Source organism: Alosa pseudoharengus, unplaced genomic scaffold (genome assembly GCF_046254945.1).
Source record: "Alosa pseudoharengus isolate Yale_2024_CS ecotype anadromous, Long Island Sound unplaced genomic scaffold, YU_APseudo_1.1 YU_APseudo_1.1_scf_20, whole genome shotgun sequence".
Classification (NCBI taxonomy): Eukaryota; Metazoa; Chordata; class Actinopteri; order Clupeiformes; family Clupeidae; genus Alosa; species Alosa pseudoharengus.
In genome coordinates, this window is record NW_027468664.1 from 16,327,468 (window position 1) to 16,332,467 (window position 5,000).

Consider the following 5,000-nt stretch of genomic DNA (forward strand, 5'->3'; position numbering starts at 1 on the left):
TGGAGGAAAAATATGAATCACCAGAAGCCGGTGATAAAAGGAACTGTGGAGGAGTAGACGTTCAGTCTTTCTTTTTTTCTGTGGAAAAGTACTGAACGGGAGGGGGAGGCAGAAGCTCCTGTTTTTGGCTGCCAGTAAATCGTCCGTGAATGGTCACTTGGGAGATGTTAAAATTTCACCTCCAAGTCCCTGAGTGGCAGTGTTGCCAAATCAGTCGCTAATTACTTTACCAGGGCCTTGTTGATTGCACATGATACAGATGTGTTACTTGTCTGGGAATCTGGTGAAAAATAAAGCTGATTGCTTTATTAAAATATGGCTGAAAGAACATTTGTATGTTCTTTGTAGGTCTGGAATTAATCAAGTAAGGTGTCATTATTGGGTTATTGGGTTCAGTATTTTATCTGTACTGGAGTACTTTGTAGGCATGCTAATGTCTAGAAGCCAATTTTGCAAAGACTTCATGGTCTGAGGTTAGGGAGACATACCTAATCATAGTAGACCCTTAAGAGCTTAAATTATTAATGGACCAACAAATGTGGCCATAATGCATGCATCCACTGCTGGGACCTGAGTAATCAATGGAGCCAGCAATGCACCACTTTACGTTACATTACCTACTCCACTTTTCGTTGACATGGGTCCAAGTTAGCCGTCAGAATTCACACGGTACAAAAGCAGGCAGAAATGACATGCATTGTGGTTAGTGTTACACATAGATCTCTCTGCCTTTCTCCATCTCTCAGTCTCCCCTGTCTCTCCCCCTTAACCCTCCCTCCTTCTCTCCTTCCCTTCCGTCCTCCTTGCTCTCTTGTGCAGCACAGAGAAACAATTATCTTCAGGTAGGCCAGAGAGAGAGAGAGGGAGCGAGAGAGAGAGAGAGAAAGAGACAGAGAGAGAAAGAGACAGAGAGAGAAACGTCTGTTGGATGTGTGCCACCTCAGGATGTATTGAGCCTTTTCTTTTTTTTTTCCTCCCCCCTGATCCCCCACCCTTCTTTCTTTCTTTTCTCTAGTTGTGCCTTAGGGAGTGTTTGAAGTGAGCTTATTAAAAGTAAAAACAGAGGGGCGATCATTTTTCAGAGACGCTCCATCACCCCCTCCCCCCTGCCTCCCTCCATCCTAACCCCCTCAGAATTTTGCAGAGCGAGCATTACAGGAAATATCTGTATGCATATAAACAAAGCCACTTTCATTAGGTCTTATCCACATGGATAGCAACATTTCAACAATTTCATTTTTTTTTTCATTGAGGATCAAAGCCTGTTCTTCGAACGGGCACCACACAGGTTTCTACACAGAAGAAAATATCCTATTATGTAACTCCCCCTTCCATTCTCCTCCTGTTTATCTATGCTTGGGACAAGAAAATAATTTTCTGAAAGCTTTCCAATCGGCAAGTATTGATTTCAAATCCATCTGTTGACTTTCACAGTGTAAGATTTTTCTGTAATGCTAAACTGTGAATGTTTCGCTCGTCGGATCCAACCGTCTGAACCACGGGCCAATTATGACTTTCCAATTAACTATGATATTTTTCTCCATTAATTTTCAGCCCGTTAGCAAATCTGAGAAAAACTTCTCACACCCTCTCAGACAGACATCACCACCAACCCCTGAGAAAACACACACTCAATTTATTTGCTCTGTCACCAGCTCGCACACACTGTCCTGTTTGTTATTAGTGCCGACTTCAAATGGCATGACTCGGGATTTTAGCGGCCATGTAGGCTGAACTCACACTATGCAGTTCTACCCTTCCACTCTACGGGCCTCCACTACCTTAAAACAACACAACGAGATGCAACCTGAGGTGTTTTCTTTTTTTTTTTTTGTCTTGGCCTGCGGCCAGACAGTCTCGGTGCTGGACCTTGCAGACAAGCTTGTTGAAGAACCGCGAGCAGCCCGGCTTTGCTCAGCTCTTGTCGAATGTGTCGCGGCGGTTTGAGCTCTAACCCCATTTTCTACATGCTGTATTTTCCTAAGCATTAGGGCCGGAGTAACAGAACACCAGGGCCAGGCGGTGCATGAAAGGCCAGGCCAATCCTCCGCTGCGCTCTGTATCTGAAATGATAACACAGCCTGGCCAACAGGCTCTACGCAGCTCCTGTCCAGGTGCTTGGTTGGACTAGCAGCTGAGTCAGGCCATCTTTCTCTTTCTCTCTGTTCTTTTACTTCTCTTTTTCTCATTTTCTCCCTCTTCCCCTTCCTTCCTCTGTTTCTCTATTACATGAGCAGTCTCTCAATCTTTCTTTATTCCTCCCATCCTTTTCCTTTCTTCCTTTCCTTTTGCAGACCCCCCATCGTCCTCTACCACTGCAAGTAGTGTCAAAAATGGCCCAGTGAATTTCAGTGGTGTCGGCTTGTTGCCGTATCCCTGGGGTTGCCTGCTTTGCACCATTAGACTTAGTAGCTACTCGCTTGCGTTTTCATGGACTGTCAGGGCTTGGATGGTGTGGATTGGTGGGGGGGGGGGGCGTTCTGGTTGAGCTCCTACAGCCCAAACTCTGAAGGCCCCCCCAGTCTGTTTCCTGCTACCCCAGCTTTCCTTATGCGTTCATTATAAACACTATATCAACGAGAAAGGTGACATAATATCATATATCTGTCCACAACACATAAGGAGAAATATATAAAAGTGACTGGAGCAGAACTTTAGTTAGGACCATATTCTTCAAGGTTCTGCCTGCAATACATCACTACTGTTGAGGGCTTGTCTTGTTTTTCATTCAGCAGAGGTGCGGGGGGTTGAGTTAACTTCAATGTAGCGTGGACAACAATGAATTTCTTGTCTTGGCCTACCTAAAAAATGCTTGAGTGTTTATGTTTTATAATTTGGAGTCTGTCATCTTACCCTTGTCCGTTCAGCTATCTATGGACACGGCACAACTGGCGTTTGGCTTTCGTGGCAATGATTTGCGCTCTGAGGATATTTTACACTCATAAATCTGTCCAGAATTTTTGGAAGATAATGAAAAGCGACAGTAGCGAGGGCTTGCTCTCTGCTCATTTAGAACTCTGGTGTGACAGTGTGCATTATTTAGGAGACGCTGGATTGTTGGGAGGGGGGGGGGGGGGCTTTTTTTTCCAAAGAAAGGAAAACTCATCTCACGTCGCTTGGCAAGAGTGACCATATGTATCAATTTAACAAGAGTGGAAAAAAAGGATATTTGCTCCATTATAAATCATGCTGAAGTCCGATAGCCAACGATTTCATATTCATATTCAGGCTTTTCAGCTGTTGGCAAATGAAAGCTAAAGTGGAGTCGACAGAATAGCAGTTTAACCTGTCAGTCAAAGAGACAGTGCGGAGATGGAAGGCACAGCTCAGGCCTTAAGGCCTTTGGGCCACATAAGGTCTAATTCTGAAGTTGTTTGTGTTGTAAGGTGAACACGCCGGAGAGTGTGAGGCTTGAGAATGGAAGGACATTTTTTACACATTTTTGATTACCGAGACCTGCACTGACCTACAGCAGGAACTATATAGTTTAGAGTGGAGTTGGACGGCAAACCAGTTTAGTTTTCACACATTTTTAATTTAAAACAAAATGTGGGATTCAAATAGTGTCAAATTCAGACACATGATATGGCACTCAAACGTATTCCAGAGAACACACTCAAGGGCTGTTTTTGTTTTTGTCCGTTTCCAAATTGGTGTTTTAAAGTAGGTCTGATGATTCAGAAAACATATGTTTGCAGAGTCACCAGCATCAGTTGAGTTTGCCGAGTTTAAGCACACAGGCAATTCCTGGACATGATGGAACTTGTTCCCTACCTGGATAATGCATTTTATATACACACGCACTGCCATCTACTGGTGTGCTGATGAAATTTTTTCCATTCTCCCGTTCTCTCTTTTTTTGGAGGTTAAAGACCTCCATCAGACAGTTCAGTGAGCCTGGTCTGTGACCACCAGCAATCTCCCGAAAGTAAAAGAGCGAATATTTTGAAATAACACTGAATTATGCTTTACTTTGGCACCTGGGATACACCGGCTCAGTGATATGTGTAATTGTTTCAAGACGTCTGGCCGGTGTGCCCAGTATCCAAATCCACACACACAGTGCTGCCGTGGGACTGCAGTAGGCAGTAGCTGTCAGCTGTCTAACGTTGGAGGCTCTTGAAGTTCCATTTCAAAAAGAAAAAGAAAAAAACAAGTTTGATTTAAAACTGGACAAACTGTACGGTTACTTGGAAGCAAAGGCCAAAAGGATATGGTCTTTTTTTGACTTGAATTTATAATCATCTTAGAGGACGAAAAGAAAAAAGGGACACCACTGAAAAGCACTCACCGTCGATAAGACTCCAGCACTCATTTTGACAAATAGTCTATTTGTCTCTCTAGAGAGAGAGAGACAAAAAAAAAAACGAGACGACTAAAGATGTACTGTATATATTAAGGCAGTTTTAGCCTCCTAAACACCTGAAAAATCATCCCTCTCAGCCAGCTCCTCCACTGAAGGTGTTTCGCATCACCACTTCAGATTTATTTTAGTTAGACACAGGGATCTGGCACGGCAAACCTTTTGGGTAAATACAGTATCACCAAGACACTGGATGGAGGCCAGGTTTTCGCAAGCCCACATTGCTTTAAGTAAAAGCACATTGAACGGGCGACAGGGAAAATTCTGCAGGGGGTCAACCATCAATGTGCTCTGTGTGGGGTATTCTGTTAGTGTGTGAGTGTGTGTTTGTATTTGTGTGTGTGTGTTTGTGTGTGTGTGTGTGTGTGTGTGTGTGTGTGTGTGTGTGTGTGTGTGTGTGAATGAGAGAGGGTGAGAGAGGGTGAGAAAGAGAGTGAGAGAGTGTGAGAGAAAGAGAGAATGTGTGTGTGTGTGTGTGTCTCACAGATGGGGGTTTGTAATTATAGGAATTCAAACACACACAGAGCTTGTTGACTGCGCAATTTTGGGCACAGTACCTATTACCCTAAAACCCCAAAGTACAGCGAGAGCTCTGTTTGCCAAGAGCCCTGTCAGATACAATAAAGCCATAACACTT

At 43.9% G+C, this 5,000-nt stretch overlaps 1 protein-coding gene across 1 annotated transcript in view; it reads left to right on the forward strand.

Moving 5' to 3' along the window:
- The window catches only part of pthlha (parathyroid hormone-like hormone a), a 10,192-nt gene that overhangs the window by 3,289 nt on the left and 1,903 nt on the right, over positions 1-5,000 (forward strand). The gene's annotated exons all lie outside the window — the stretch shown is intronic.